The sequence below is a fragment of the Vombatus ursinus genome, unplaced genomic scaffold (genome assembly GCF_900497805.2).
Source record: "Vombatus ursinus unplaced genomic scaffold, bare-nosed wombat genome assembly UNPS02014793.1, whole genome shotgun sequence".
NCBI lineage: Eukaryota > Metazoa > Chordata > Mammalia > Diprotodontia > Vombatidae > Vombatus > Vombatus ursinus.
In genome coordinates, this window is record NW_020954571.1 from 21154686 (window position 1) to 21172106 (window position 17421).

The window sequence follows — 17421 nt, forward strand, 5'->3', positions numbered from 1 at the left end:
CCATCTTGTAATCCAATTTCCTTATCTGTAAAATGGGAATGTTAGACTAGATGACTTCTAAGGTCCCTTCCAGCTCTAGGTTTACAATCCTATGATTAATTTCACACCGGAATCTTGTGATAGAAGCAGAAAGATTTATTAATTATAACTCCCTGCTCCACAGAATTGAGCAGTTCATTTTCACATAGGACCAATAAATCACATAAATATTCTAAAATACCATTCCTGACATTCGTTATCTTAGAATGGACATTAGGAAAAAACTTCCTAAGTCTAAGAATTATGACACATCGATATGTCTTACCAAGGGAAATTGTGTTTGTCATCTTCCCTAGTGAACATTTTTTTAAAGGGGTAGGTTAATAATATGTCAAGGATGACTTATATGTCATCCTCTGTGGAAGCAGGAACATGGAATTGATCTGTGTTTTTTAAACCAAAAATAGTATTGCTAACCCAGGCCCCTCTACTCCTAGTTCATAGTATACTATACTGCTAAAGATATTTCCATTTTATTTTCAGAGTACATAATGTTTAATAAGAATATGATGAGTAATTTTTTTGATAAATTATAGTAAATGCCAGGCAGGCATTTGCTCTTTACAGACAGTTTTCTACCCCATGTATTTGTAATTTCCCAAAAGAATAGATACTCTAATTTGGGGTCACTTTTAAACTTTTAAACTGTACATAGAACAGAACCCAGGAGCCAATCAATCATTCAGGCTGCTAAGATGGGATAGTTTAAAGAACAATGGATTTGAAGTCAGATGACCTAAGTCTGAATTCCAGCTGTGCTACTTACTACCTGAGTGACCCTGGGGGAGACTCTTAATTTTGCTGGATACCACTTCCATCACCTGTAAAACTGAGTGGGTGGGTGAGTTCAGAGGTATAACCAGGGTGGGGTGACTGGGATTTTGATGAAGTACTGAAATTCAGAAGGTGCTAACAGCATATACTTCTTCAGCAGCATAGAAACAACTGAGCTTAGCACATAGCAAAAATAATCATTTGAAATCAGAAGCTACTATATGGCCTATTTTCCCCCCATCAGCTGTTACATGCTAGTTGAGCACTTTGCATTCCCCCTTCTGTAACAGAGCTATCTCACAATGTCCCAGGGTCTCCTTCTCCTTCCCAAGCCAAATGAATTACTTTTTATAAGTTTATTTGAGTATGCTTTTCCTGCTGCTCACCCAGAAGTGTTTTGCAAAGCTAGATCTAGATACGTTGTATGAGGCTTGCCCCGATATGCTTCTTACAGCTCTGGATGGGTTGGATTAAATCTTGAACCCTTCCATCCTCTTATAACAGATCTTAGATATTTATAAATATTTTTTCAGATTTCAGACAGCTTCTGGGTAACTGATGTATGATCACAAAGTAACAAAACAAGACCCACAAACCAGGTTCTTCTTCTTTTTTTTTTTTTTTTTTGCTTTTTAAAGTCAGTACCCTGCAGGAATGTAACCTGCCAGGGAGGAGACAGAGAGACCCAGTAACTCAGGCCTATTAGCTCAGTAAAAACGCTTTTTAAAGTTCAAAGCCAACAGAACAGCCCAGCTGATAGCTCGAAGCATATACACTCTCTCACTCTCTTCTTAAAAGGAAATAAGTTAAAAACAAATTCCTTCACTTGGCTGAGGAAGTGAGAAATTCTTAAGACAAAAAAAAAAAAAAAAAGATGCAGCTGAGCAGCAAAGCAGGGAAAACCCGAAGTTCACAAAAGCTAGGTGTATAAAAGTTTCCAAAAGCTCACATCTTCATTAAGAAAGAGACTAAAGAGTATAGCCCTGCATAGTCCCAGCTTCACTTTATCAAGCTCTTATCCAAACTGGAAGCTTGGCAAATCCCAAACTTAGGGGCCTTACTCATAATTAGGAATTTTTTACTTGAAAAAAAAAAAGCAATTTAAAAAACACTTTAGGGGCAGTGGATAGAGCACCAGCCCTGAAGTCAGGAGGACCTGAGTTCAAATGAGGCCTCAGACACATAACATTTAACTAGATGTGTGACCCTGGGCCAAGTCACTTAACCCCAATTGCCTCACCAAAAACAAAACAAAACAACAACAACCACCAAAAAAAAAAAAACCTTTAAAAAAAGGAGAATCTTTTTATTCTTCAAAATATAGACAAAGAGGGATAGAGGCAGCCCATCTGAACTCCCTCAACATTCCCCTCCAAACAACTTTTAAAATACCACTTGAAATCAAATTTTGAAGTGGCAGAGACAACAAAAGGCCAGGGTGAAACATTTTTTCTGGCCCAAGAAAAATTAAGAGGTCAGCAGGGGAAGTTTGTGACATCGAGTTGCAGGTCTATCCATAGCTCACACAGAAGGCAGCAGCAATAGTGGTCACTGAAGAAGCAGCAGCAACAGGTTCTGGAGCTCTCAGCCCAGAGGCAATAAGGGGTTTGGACAACTGATCAGAAAGAGATTACAGGAGACCCTATGCTGGCACTGGGTACAGCTGGCACTGATTGTCAACTCTATTGCCCATACACAGTTCTGGGTCACAGTTCTAGGGCAGAGAGGAACACTAGGGGTAAGTCACAAAGAGCAGGGGTCCTGGTTGTAGTTCCAATGCAAAGAGGAGCACTAGTGCTTGTAGCTGTAGGGGACCACAGACTCTTCCTGGGTAAAGACCAGAATGTAGACCAGGAGAGGAGTGACCACACCTCTGCCTGTATCACAGTCCTTTCGAAACACTGAACTTGCAGATCCCTAGAACTAGTTCTGAAAACAGCAGCACAAAAAAAGCCTGAAGCTTGGCACGGTGCCTCCCCACCCCTAGGTGAGCAAAGCCCAACTTTAACATAAAGTTCAAAATCAAGAAATAGGCTAGAAAAATTAGCAAACTACCACAAAAAGAACTTGACCATAAAAAGCTACTATGGTGACAGGGCAGACCAAGACTTAAACTCAAAGAAGACAACAATGTGAAAAAAGCTACAAACAAATCCTCAAAGAAAAACGCTAACTAGACCAAAGTTCAACAAGAATTCCTGAATGAGTTAATGAAAGAGGTAAGAGTGGTAGAGGAAAAATTGGGAAAAGAAATGGGAAGCATGAAGAAAATTATGAAAAGAATTAACAGTTTGATAAAAGAGACAAAAAAAACACTGAAAAAAAATAATTTTTATAAAAAACAAAATTGGCCTGATGGCAAAAGAGGCACAAAAATTCACTGAAGAAAAGAACTCCTTAAAAAGCAGAATAGCCCAAATGGAAAAAAAAAAGGTATAAAAATTCACTGAAGAAAAGAATTTCTTAAAAGACATAATTGGCCAAATGGAAAAAGAGGTACAAAATCTCACTGAAGAAAATAATCCCTTAAAAATTAGAAATGGGCAAGTGGAAGCTAATGACTTCATAAGATATCAAGAAACAATAAAGCAAAGGAAAAAGAATGAAAAAATATTAGAAAGTATGAAATATATCATTGAAAAAAAACAACTGACCTGGAAAATAGATCAAGGAGAGATAATCTAAGAATTATTGGACTATAGACAGTTCTTGCTTTATGTAAGTGACCATTTTGCAGACCTCTATGTAAAGTGATTTTTATGTTATATGAATTTGGGCAGGTGGGCAGAGCAGGCCAAAGATCTCTCCTGGGAGAGCTCAAGTCAGCAATGAGGCAGGTGCAGGAGTGAAAAGAGAGAACACAGTACTGTATAATAAAGTTAATATGAGTATTTTTTTTAAGAATGCAGATTTTGTCAGCATTCCTTACATAAAGTCAAATTTGCATAATATTAATTTACATAAAATAATAACTGTCTGTACCTGAAAGCCATGATCAAAGAAAGAGCCTACACATCATATTTCAAGAAATTATCAAGTAAAACTGCCCCAATATCTTAGATCCAGAGGGTAAAATAGAAATGGAAAGAATCCACCAATCACATCTTGAAAGAATCCCAAAACGAAAAATCACAGGAATTATATAAAATTCCAGAGGTCTCAAGTCAAAAAGAAAATACTTCAAGTAGCCAAAAGTAAGTAATTAAAATAATAACGTGAAGCCACAGTCAGGATCATACAAGATTTATCGGCTTCCATGTTAAAGAAGTGGAGGGCTTGGAATATGATATTTCGGAAGGCAAAAGATTTAGGATTACAATCAAGAAAAACTTACCCAGTAAAACTGAGTATAATCTTTCAGGAGGGGGAAATGGATATTTAATGAAATAGAGGGCTTTCAAGCATTCCTGATATAAAGAGCAGAGCTGAATAGAAAATTTGACATTCAAACACAATTCTCAAGAGAAGCACAAAAAGGTAAACATGAAAGAGTAATCATAAGGGCTTCAATAAAGTTAAACTGTTTATATTTCTATATCAGAAGATGATACATGTAACTCCTAAGAATTTTATCATTATTAGGACAGTTAAAAGGAGTTTAAACAGACAGAGGGCATGAACGTGAGTTGATTATGTTGGAATGATCTCCAAACAAAGTGAAGAGGTCAGAAAGAGGGATGCGCTGGGAGAATGGGGAAAGGAGAGATAGAATGGGGAAATTTTTCTCACATAAAAGAGGCATGCAAGGAAGAACTTTTACCATGGAGAAGGAAATAGGAGGAGGAAGTTGGCAGGCAATGCTTGAACCTCACTTTCATCAGAATTAGTTCAAAGAGGGAAGAATATATATACACAGTCAGTGGCATATAGTTCTACATTGTTCTGCAGAATGGTTGGACCAATTTACTACTCCACCAACAGTTCACTGGTATAATTTTTTCTCATCCCCTCAAGCATTTGTCATTTCTCATAGGTATGAGGTGGTACCTCAGGGTTGAGAAAGGGGGGATGATAAAAGGGAGGATAGATTAAGGGAGGCAGTGGTTACAAGCAAAATAGACTTTTGAGGAAGGACAGGAGAGAGAGGGAGAGAGAGAAGAAATAGAAGAAAATGGGATGAATATGATGAGCATGACCTTACCTATAAAATGGATAGGTAGAAGAATGAATTGGAAACAATTTGTTGTTTACAAATATGTTGTTTACAAAAGATACACTTGAAACAAAAGACACACACAGAGTTAAAATAAAGGACTGGAACACAATCTAATATGCTTCAAATAAACTAAAAAAAAGGCAGGGGTAGCAATCATGATCTCAGACAAAGCAAAAGCAAAAATAGACCTAATGAAAAGGGATAATCAGGGAAGCTACATTTTACTAAAAGGTGCCATAGACAATGACGTATTATCAAAATGTTTTTACAGCAAATTTCTCTGCTAAAGGCCTCATTTGTCAAATATATACTGAGTATAAAACTGAGTCAAATTTATAAAATAAGAGCCATTCCCCTATTGAGAAATGATAAAAGGATATAAACAGGCAGTTTTCTGAAGAAGAAATCAAAGTTATCTATAGTCATATAAAAAATGTTCTAAATCACTCTAATCACTAATTAGAAGAAGGCAAATTAAAACAACTCTGAGGTACCACCTCATACCTATGAGAAATGACAAATGCTGGAGGCGATGAGAAAAAATTATACTAATGAATTGTTGGTGGAGAAATAAATTGGTCCAACCATTCTGCAGAACAATTTAGAACTAGGCCCAAAGGGCCTAAACTGTGCCAAAACTGTGCATACCCTTCCACCTAGCAATACCACTACTAGGTCTGTATCACAAACAGAGCAAAGAAAAAGGAAAAGGACCTACATGTACAAAAATATTTATAGCAGCTCTTTTTGTGGTAGTAAAGAATTGAAAATCAAAGGAATGTTCATTAGTTGGGGAATGACTTCAACAAGTTGTAGCACATGATTGTGATGGAGTACTATTGTGCTATGGGAAATGAGAAGAGAGGTGGTTTCAGAAAATCATGATAAGACCTAGATGAGCTGCAAAGTGAAGTAAGAAGAACCAGGAGATCACTGTACACAATAACAGCAATGTTGTAATGATGATTGACTGTGAAAGACTTAGCTACTCTGATCAATACATGATCCAAGACAATTCCGAAAAGTTCATGATGAAAAAATGCTATCTACCTCCAGAGAGAGAACTGATGCACTCTAAGTAAAAATTGAAGTACAAGTTTCTCACTCTATTTTTCTTGCTTAATGGCTAATATGGAAATATGTTTTGCATGATTTCACATGTGTAATTGATATCATATTGCTTGCCTTCTCAGTGGGTGGGGGAGGGGTGGTAGAGAGAGAATTTGGAACTCAAAATTTAAAAAAAAAAGAATGTTAAAAATAAATAATAAAAAATTTTAAAACATTAACAAAGAGCCTAACCAAACCTACGGCCATACAGAAAGTCAATTTGAACTATTATTTTTCTTCACCAGGAAAAGCAGATGAATGATTTTGTTGATATCTGACCATAAACCTTAATAAGCTGTTTATATCCTTTTATCATTTCTCAATAGGGGAATGGCTCTTACTTTATAAATTTGACTCAGTTTTATACTCAGTATATATTTGACAAATGAGGCCTTTAGCAGAGAAATTTGCTGTAAAAACATTCTGATATTCCTTCATTGTCTATGGCACCTTTTAGTAAAATGTAGTTTCCCTGATTATCCCTTTTCATTACGTCTATTTTTGCTTTTGCTACGTCTGAGATGATGATTGCTACCCCTGCCTTTTTTTTTAGTTTATTTGAAGCATATTAGATTGTGTTCCAGTCCTTTATTTTAACTTAAACAAAAATTCCAGTTCATACAGTAATTAAAAAACAAGGAATCCAATTAAACACTGACAGAACGTTAAACAAGTAGTTGGTCCTTTGTAAATACTTGCTGAGTGACCAAAATGTTTATGTGAGTGACATTGTTTCTCAACGTACCATCACTATGGAACCAGCACATGAAGTTCGAAATGGATCGTGCACAGAGAAGGTGCTTAATTAATGTAATTCAGAAAGTAAACAAAGAAGGGAAGTGTCTTACAGTACAGTTGGTGGGACAATGGTCAGTCGAGATTGGATTTTTAAATGTTATTTGCACCCCAGCCACCCTGAAAGTCCTTTTCGGTCAGTCGAGATTGGATTTTTAAATGTTATTTGCACCCCAGCCACCCTGAAAGTCCTTTTCCTTTGAGGGTCCCCCTCCCCCAATCTCTAACATGCTTCAATCCCCCACAAAGGTTTCCCACGCAGAGCAGGAAAACCACCTAGATTTTGCAAGTGACTATTTAAACTTTAAAGACCCTTTTATCAACCCTAGTCATTAGGGCCACAGCTGATTTAATCTTGAGGTGAGGAGTTAATAGCTCAAATACAAGAGCTCAAGCAGATAAAAGGTCTTTAAAGTTTAAATAATGTCCTGCAGTAATTATTCTTCACATGGAGATAAAGGTGATTCCCCAGTATAACTTTTAACACTATGAAACTGCAGGTTCTAGAGCTTGTCTTAGTCCTTATTTTCTTCAGGCCATCAGGATCTTTTGATCAAAGAGCAAGGCTTACTCTAGGCAAAATTGTGAAGTCATAGAAGCCCCCCTTCCCCCTTTTAATGACACTCCCTCCTCCCTCAGTTCCCTTCATTTATTCGATAAATAGTTAATGAACTAGTGCAATGTAAGGCATAGTGTTAGGCCATGTGGGGGAATTTAAAAACACCAGGAAGGGGAAGGGTAGTCCTTATCCTCTCCCTGTGCCCCAGTTTCCTCACATGCAAAACAGGGGGTTCCACTAGATCACCTCTGACATCCCTTCCCTCTCTACACCTATGATCTTCTTATCTCTCAGATTCTCCGTTTTCACATCTGCAAAATGAGAGAATTGGACTATAATCTCTAAAGTACCTTCTAGCTCTAAATCTTACAATCTCTAGGATCCGAATACATATTTTAATTTACTTAAATTGTATGTGTGTGTGTGTGTGTGTGTGTGTGTGTAAAATGTAAGTTTCTTGAGGGTAGAGGCTGTTTCATTTTCTGTCTTTATATTTCCAGTTCCTAATATGGTATCTGGCACATAATAGGCACTTAAGAAATGTATGCTGTTTGATTGATAATTGGAGCTCTATCTCTTACTAGTTAATTCAACTCTCCCATTCTCAGCTTCCTAATTTATAAAATGAGGAGATTTGGATGACCTCTAAGGTCTCTTCTAGTTTTAAAATGTTATGCTCATGAATGTGTGAGAGAGACAGCTCCATAACATGTGGACAAGTTGCCTATATGGTAACATCTTCTAGGCAGGGCTACAAGTCCTATCTCTTTAAAAGCTGGAAGCATTCCACTGTTTTCACTCCTAAATAGAAAAGACCAAGTTTTTAGCTTGGTGAAGGAAAAGAGAAAGACTGAAATGGGCCAAAGGCAAGCTGGAGCAGTGGGGCTGGAAGCATTCATCAGAGGGTTAGGTGCTCACCGCTAGAAAGGTTATCAAATGAAGGGAAGTGCCAAAGACAAACTCTGCCTATGTGAGTATGTGTTCCAGCTAGTCCCATATCAGTGTGTGTGTGTGTGTGTGTGTGTGTGTGTGTGTGTATGTGTATATATATATGTATATATGTATATGTATATGTGCATATATATAGATATATATATGTATATATATGTCCTGATTGATAGGAGTTCTCCCTATCTAGCCCATTCCAGACCTATCACACTTGCTATTTAGCTATCTTGGTGATTACTTCAGTAAACTCCTTCTCCTAATCCCAGGTTTGTAACCTCAGAATACCCTAGGCTCCTCATTCTCCCTTACCCCACAAAGTGAATCTCATTTCTACCTTCACAGTCAGTTGGTCAATAAACACTTGCTAAACACCTACTATATGCCAGGCACTGTGCTAAGTGCTGGTGATACAAAAAGAGGCAAAAGGCAGACCCTGCCTTCAAGGAGCACGTAACTAATGGGAGAGACAGTAAGCAAACAGATGTGTACAAACAAGTTATATACAGGAACAATAGGAAATAAGTAAGGGAAGAAGTAACTAGAATTAAGAGGGACGGGGAAATGCTTCTTGCAGAAGATGGAATTTTAGTTGGGACTTGTAGGAAGCAACAGAAGCCAGCAGGTGGAGAGGAGGAGAGAGAGCATTCCAGGCATGGTGAACAGCCAGAGAAAACACCTGGAGCCAAGAGATGGGGCATCTTGTTCAAAGAAAGCAAATAGGTCATTGTCCCTGGATAGAAGAGTACCCAGCAGGGAAAGAAGTGGGAATGGGGACTAGATTATGAAGGGCTTTGAATACCAAACAGAGGATATTATATATGACACTAGAAACAATAGGGAACTATGAGAATTTATTAAGTGGTCAAGGGCCTGATATGGTTGGACCTGTGTGTAGGAGGAATTTGGCCACAAAGGGCAGAAGAGATATAGAATGATAATTAGCTGAGATGGAAGGATCAAGTCATGGTTTTTTTGTGTTTTTGTTTTTTAAAGATGGAGGAGACATGGGCATGTTTGTGAGAAGTTTTATTGAAAGGAGGCAGTAAATAGGAAGAGTTTGAAGATAAGTGACAGGGTGGGATGACAAAGGGGGCAATCTGTTGAAGGAGACAGGATGGAATGGTAACAATTTTGCAAATAGAGGAATGGGCCTTGGGAAGGAGTAAGGTCATTTCTTATGTGAACCAAGAGTAAAGAAAGAGATAGTGGCAGAAGACATCTGAGCGATAGAAGAGAAGAAAGAGGGGAGAAAAGGGAACTCACAGAAAATGGTCCATTTTTTTCCTGTAAAATATGAAGCAAGGTTCTCAATTGAGAAGAGGGAAAAGAGTGATGGGAGGTTTGAAAAGAGATAAAAAATAGTTTTGAAAGTGCTGATTTTGAAAGTGGGATAGTAAGCTGATTGGGGAAGTGCAGAAAGATTGTCCAGCAGCAGTGAGAGCCCACTTAAAGTTGTGTAAAGTAAAATATAATGTACTCAGTAGGAATGGCTGTTTGATTTTCTCCACCTACATGGGGCAACACACGTGTATGAGTGAAGATAGCAGATGGTGGGAGTCATTCCAGGCTGATTCTTGGCAGGGAAGGTCAATGATATGATAAGGAGGCCAAGGATTCAAGAGAAGAAGACAGCGTAGAGTTAAACTGGTTCACAAAAGGGTCAAAATGGATACAAAAGCCGAGAGTGAACAGTGTAGAGAACGCGGCATGGGAGAAAAACGAGAGGTCAAGGGATGAGAGGTTGTGATATAGACAAAGACTAAGGTTTGGTAAGAAGCAGAGGAAGAGCCAATAGGTTACAGTCAGGTAAGGGGACTTTGGAATTCTTTAACACGGAGGCATTGTCTTTGCGAGGGACGTTAAGATCGAGGGCATGACCGTCTGTGTGGGGCTGAGGTGGGGTGGAAGAGTAGGTGATGAGAAATGAATAGGTTGAGGAACTGAATGGTTAAGGTGTTTGAGGGAGAGTCAACTTGCATTCTGAAGTCTCCTAGCACGAAAGGAGTTGAGGAAGAGAGAAAAATTGTGAGCTAGGTCCTGAAATCATTGAGGGAGGAAAGGAAATGACCCGGAGGTCTGTAAACAATAGCTACCAAGATTTTGACTGAATGGTAGATATAAATAGCACGTACTTCAAAGGAGGAGAAGTTATTGAGTGATGGAGGTAGGGAGAGAACCTGGAAACGGCAGTGGAGAGTAAGGAGTATTTCAACTCCCTGACCTCAACCAATGAGCCAAGGGGAATGAATGAAGGTGCAGCCAGTATGGGAAAGGGTGGCCAAAGAAGCTGTGTCATTGTGGGGAGCCATATAGAAGATGAAAGAAGTGGGAAAGGAATCTAGGTTGAAGGGAAGTTTGTTGCCTATGGAACAGGCATTCCAGAGGACACAGGGGAAGGAGTGAATGATGTTTGGTTGGGATTTTAGGGTGACAGGATTCAGGGTTATGGAAATAAGGAATCAGGAGCTGGAGACTGGAAATGGGTTTTGGAGGATGACCTATAGAAGTTCCTAATCAGTGAATGATGGCTATGACAAAATGTCAGAATGTTCATCATTGAGTGGAAGGCACTAATCCTCTTCTCAGAGGAGATAAGAGATCCTCTCTCATCAATCCCAATCTATTTACTGCTTTCTCCTTAGTTCAGGGCTATTTCAGGACTATCCTAATTTGTCTTCCTGACTTATTTCTTCCTACTCTAGTCTATCTTCTTTGTAGCTGACACAATTATTTTCCTTAAGCACATGTCATTCCCCTACTCGCTAATTGCCAGGGGCTCCCTATTACTTTTAAGATAAAGTACATACTCCTCTGTTTAGCTTTTAAAGTCCTGGACTTTACGACCTGGACCCAGCCTATCTTCCCAGCCTTGCTGGAAAGATTACTCTCTCTCACACATTCTGTCATCCAGCCAAATTGGCTTTCTCTCTGCTCCTCACACAGTATACTCTGTCTCTGATCTCCATATCTTTGCACTGGCTATCTCCCATATCTGAAATAAATTCCATCTTCAAGACTTCTGTCCGCCTCATAGATTTCCTTCTTCCAAGATGAAGTTCAAGCACTACCTCCCACAGGAAGCCTTTCCTGATTCCCAACTGCTAATACCTCCCACCATAACTGTTTTTCATTTAGTACCTTTCATTTATTTGTATTTACTCTCTAGTTATTCTATGTATGTATACATATACATACACAGAATAACTAGAGTAAATATATATATATATATTTATGTACTTGTTATGCTTCTTCATGGACTATTTCTGCCTGATCTGTGGTAGAGCCTTCCAAGGTCATATTGGTATGATCAGTCACAGTCAGACACACTATACCTTGACCCCAACATAGTCATGTTATTTTGATCCTCTTTGAAAACTAAGGACAACTACTATCCTTCTTCACCTCTTCCCTTTCATTGCAAAGAAAGATCTCTGAGAGTAGGGATTGTTTCATTCTTTGTATTTGTGTTACCAGTCCTAAGGGACTGGTCAAATAATAAGTGATTAATAAATACTCACTGACTGACCAACTAACTGACCTATCAAATGATCCAACAACCAACCAATGGGCTTAGAAATCAAATCAGCACTATTATTCTTGGAAAGGACTGATTCACCAATTGTCCTAGGTCTCTATTCACCATCCTTTCAACTTCCTAAACCAAAACAGATCTCCTTAGCCACCATTCCCTGATATGTATTGTCTTCCCTTACTGGAATGAAATTTTTAATCTGCATGCCCAGGACCTGGCACATAATGCCATAGTGCCATAGTTCAAAAAATTGACTTGACCAGTACAAGATGTGAAAAAGCATGGTTAGACAATTTGTCTGAAAGAAAAAATAAAACCAAAAACCACTGCAAATCCAACAGTGAGTCAACAATGTAATACGACAACCAAAAAAAAAAAAAAGAAGGAAAAGCTAGCCCAGTTTTAGGTTCCATTAAGAGAAACACAGCTTTCAACAATTAACAGGTTAGCACAGTTTAATAAAAGATTGCTGATTTGAATCAACATGACTATAACTTTGTTATACTCTGCCCTAGATCATTTCTGGACTATTGTGTTTAGTTCTGTGTGCCCCAGGATATTGCCAAACAGGAGAATGTCCAACCAACCAGTCAATAAACATTTATCAAGTGCCTCTGGTATTCCAGGCATAAGCCCTGGTGATATAAAAAGTGACAAAAGACCTAGGTGGCCACTGAGTTCCCTAATGACTTTAATATCCTTTGATTCTAATCCTGTGATACCTATGTGACCTTGCACAAGTAGTTTCCTCTCTCTGGCCTGTTTCCTCCTCATCTGTGAAACGGAGAGGATGAACTAGATAACATGTAAGGATCCCTTCCTGCTCTAAATCTGTTATTTTGTGATCTACAGTTTTCATCTCAACAATAACAACCATTCCCAGACTTCTTAAAAAATAAAATAATAAAGAAGAATCTTAACTCGGTCACGTGAGGGGTGTGGAAGTGAATGTACCATTTGGTATTGCCGGTCAGATTGTAGATCATCATGTAGTCAAGGGTTAGGTTCTTTATTTACTTTGGCAAATATTCCCTGAGGCCCACATGTTTTGGGCCCATTCAGTAACCCAAATGATACCTTAGATCAGCATAAAATATTTTTAAGGACAATTCTTATTATCCAGAGAAAAATCTCTCTCTTGCAGGCTACTAAATGTCAAACCCAACAAAGTGACATTTGGTTAATGGGTCTCTTTTTCAAGTTTGGTGTCCCTCCGACTTGCAGCTGAAACTTTTTGTATATGTTGTCTCTCATTAAAATGTACGTTCCTTGACAGCAAGGACTATCTTGCTTTTCTATTTGTATCTCTAGCACTTTGACCATTTTTGTTGTTGTTCAGTTGTTTTTTAGTTGTTTGTCTGACTTTTTGTGACCCCATTTGGGGTTTTCTTGTCAAAGACACTGGAATGGTTTGCCATTTCCTTCTCCAGCTCATTTTTCAGATGAGGAAACTGAGGTAAATTGGGTTAAGTGATTTGTCCAAGGTCACACAGCTAGTAAGTGTCTGACGTCACATTTGAACTCATGAAGATGAGTCTTTCTGACTTCAAACCTGACACTCTATTTCCTGAGTCACCTGGCTGCCCCAAAGTAGGCACTTAATAAATGCTTTTTTTCCTTTTACTCATTCATTCAAAGAAGGAAATTTTGGAATCTGAGTCTGATAAGCACCCTTTAAATTCCCCATCCCCCAAGTCAAAGGACTCACAGGCAAAGTAAATTGAAGCAATTTTATGGATGATTTTGGGATGGAAATCTCCCACAGGGGATAAAAGAGGTGAGTTTTGGGGGAAGGAATGACTGAATTATTCAGATTGGCTATCTATATTGATCCAATTCCCTAGATAATTTCTCTGCTCTCTGCTTCAGTAGACGGAAGAAAAGACATGTATGTCTCTTTGGAGTGGCAGTCAAGTTTCCCAGCTGACTCAAGTCATACCCCTAACTTCTAAGACTGCGATCTTGACCTGGTACTCTGAAATCTCAGAAAGTTTGGTTTTGCACACCCTCCAACTAATGGATGTTAGGATCTTACATTTGGGACTGAAAGGGATCTTAGATGTGATATAGTTCAATATACTCAGATTGCAGATGAGCAACTGAGGCCCAGAAAAGTTGAATGTCTCCAACAAGAGCATACATGTAGTAAGAGGCAGAGCCAGGATTTGAACCCTGGTCCTATGACCTTAAATCCAGCATTCTTTCCTGCTTTAAACAACCAGAAAAATCAGAGAACTGCCTGCCCCTACCAGCCTACCGCCTGGAGGACAATTAGAATCTCTTCCAATAAAGGGCTGTGAATATAGGTCAATACACTCTCAGACCTGCAGAGGAAAGGAATCAACTCACAGCGAGGTGTGTGAGACTCTGGAAGGAATGATGTGGGAGACTGGAATCTCCTTCCTCAGAGGTATTTTAAGAAGAGGGCAGACTGCCATCTCTATGAGATGACTTGGGGGATGGGGGAGTGGGATTGGGGGAAGGGGATCTGGGATATAGAAGCCCAGGGATGGACAGGATGACCTCTGAAGGTCCCCACCACACCAGGGAATCTATCTAAAGCTAACTCCAAATGCACACACCCCCGGGTGCCGCTATCCTGGTTACAGCTGAAACCACTCCCAGGTCAAACCACCTCTGTGACTGCTGAGACCTAATTAGGTCACCCAAAGGACATGACAGACAGAATTACTATTCTATGCAACACTCTATGACTCCGGTGACCCAGTCCAAAAACAAAACCCAAAAAAGCATTTATCTACAAGTCGCACCAAGGCAGCTATCCATGTTAGAGACGATTAGATTTTTTTCCCAATTAATTTTGAATATGAAAATTACTAACCCATTTTATTTTACATCTCCGAACGGCAGGAGTCCGCTTTCACCCGTGCTGCTGCTGCTGTCTGTAAAAGCTGCCGCTGGACTGGTGTTGGTTCTCGGCACTTCCTCGTCTCTGGCTTCAGCTGCAGGACTCCTCCCATCGAAGGAGGGAGTTGCCTGCCCTTAGGGCTGTCAATTCAGGCCTCGACCTCTTTCCCCACCCTTCCCTCTCCACTCATCCTCTGGGGTTATGTCTCTGGAACTCCCTAGTGCGGGTGAGTCAGAGCCGAAGCTGGAAAGGGGCAGGCAGCAATGCTTCCTTATTAACTCAGCTTTCCTGGGGTTGTCCAGAAGAGAGAGATGCTAATGAGTTCGGTTGCTTGCTTCTGTGATCTGAGCAGCCAGAAAGAGGGGACTAGGAGCTATGATCCCTGGGGCCCTGATGACCTTGGACAGTGTCTCAGTTCCTCTAGGTATCAACTACACATCTAACTGGTGAAAAGTGGGCTTAGGAAATATGTGAACACCCAGGAAAGGATGCATATAGGAACCATAAAATCATAGAATTTTAGAGTTACAAGGAATCTTATAGATTATCTAGTTCATCACCCTCACTTTATAGGGAAAGAAAACGGTCAAGTCATGCCGGACTTGCTCGGACACACAGCTTGTTCAGAGAAGAGCTGGAACTACAACGCAGGCATCTTTACTTACAGTCCAGTCTTTATTCTAGTATACAATACTGTCTCAGGGCAAGAATTCTCCTCCTAATGGAATACTAGAACTATAGATTCTAAGGGCATATGAAAATATAAATAACTGAAAGGGAGGAATGGGAGTTCTCAAACTCCAAATGAGTCCCTGTGATTAGAATCAAATTACAACACAGTATGTTTAACCCAAAACCCACCCCATCTTCATAACTTCCCTATTTTTAAATAAATGCATTATTTGTTTATTTTTAACATTCTTTTTTTTTTTAATTTTTGAGTTCCGAATTCTCTCCCTCTCATCCACCCAGCCCTCACCCATTGAGAAGGCAAGAAATGTGATATCAATTATATGTGCAAAATCATGCAAAACATATTTCCATATTAGCCATGTTGAAAAAAAAAAGACAAGAAAATAAAGTGAAAAAAAATGCTTCAATCTGCACTCAGACTCAGTTCTCTCTCTGGAGGTGGATAGCATTTTTCTTTATAATTTCTTTGGAATTGCATTTGGATCATTGCATTGATCAGAATATCCTAGTCACACACAGTTGATCATCCTATAAAATTGTTGTTATCATGCACAATGTCCTCCTGGTTCTGCTCACCTCACCCTACTTCAGTTCATCTAAGTCTTCCCAGCTAACTTCCCTATTTCTGACAAGAGCACAATCATCCTTCCAGTTACCTAGGATCACAATCAAGTTTGCCATCAGCTTCTCTCTTCCTTACCCCGTAAACAAAATCAATTGCCAGGTCCTCCTCCATATCTCTCATATCCCTGCCATGTCCTCCATTCATACATCCTCCACTCTAGTTTAAGCCTTTATCACCTCTTTTCTGGACCATTCACTGCGTTAATTTCCTAAATGATCTCTCTCTCTCTCTCTCTCTCTCTCTCTCTCTCTCTCTCTCTCTCTTTCCCTCCAATCTCCCCCCAGTTCATCCTCTGCATAACTCCCTAATGGATTTTCCTAAAGCAGAGGTCTAATTTTGTTATTCTCCTACTCAAGAAACTATAGGCACTCCCTATTGTGTCAGAATAAAATAAAAGCTCTCTGGCATTTTCAGTCTTGCTCCAGCTCATCTTTCCAGACATTTCATATTGCTGCCCTTCTTGACATGCAGTGTGCCATATCCTCCAAGAGGAATTTCTTGATCCCCACTCACACTGTGGTTAGTATTTCACCTCCCCTTCCAAAATTACTTTGCATATAGATTTTATTTACTTCTCTGTGAATATGTTGCATCTCTCAAATATACTATAAGCTCTTTAAGGACTGGGACTGTTTTCATTACTGGTTTTGTATCCCCATTGTCTGTTACAGTGCCTGACGCATAGTAGACATATAATAAATACTTATTGAATGGAATGGGAATACAAAATCCTGATAATAGACCCTCCCAGGACAGATGTGAAGGACACTGGACAGGAAGCCTCAGAGAAGCTGCCTCCTAGCTTTTCATCTGATGGTTTCTAGGCTTAGATTTATTTCTTGGAAGCAGGTGGATTGGGATATCATTATGATAGACCCTGGAAAGTGAGAAGCCCCAAACTGAGATGGAGGAAAGAGCACTGACTATGGAGACAGAAGACCTATGTTCAAATCCTACTGCATTTGTTACCTATGTAACCTTGGGCAAGCCATTAAATTTCTGTTTCCTCATGTAGAAGATGAGAGAGTTGGACTAGCTGACCTCTAAGATCCCTTTCAACTGCAAATCTACCATGCTAAATTCAATCTCCCTGTTCTAGGAGCTTGCCCTTTGTCTCTTGGCAGCATATTATAATGGAAACTAGAGAACCTGGTTAGAACCCTGCCTCTGCTTCTTACTACCTGTATGACTTTGAACCAAGGCACTAAATCTCCTTGGGTCTCAGTTCCCTTCTCTTGTAAAATAAGGGAGAAATTGGATTAGATGTTCCCTAAGGTACCTTCCTGCTTTAAATCCTATGATCCCTATGACTGTGTTTGTC

The 17421-nt window shown here is 39.4% G+C and overlaps 1 protein-coding gene across 4 annotated transcripts in view; it reads right to left on the minus strand.

The window, feature by feature from the left end:
* Positions 1-14815, minus strand: part of CHD9 (chromodomain helicase DNA binding protein 9) — a 247294-nt gene extending 232479 nt beyond the window's left edge. For all 4 annotated transcript variants that reach the window (XM_027869724.1, XM_027869722.1, XM_027869720.1 and 1 more), the window contains exon 1: positions 14756-14815. The gene's annotated coding sequence lies outside the window, so the exon portion shown is untranslated. The remainder of the gene's footprint in view (positions 1-14755) is intronic.
* Positions 14816-17421: the final 2606 nt, after the last annotated feature.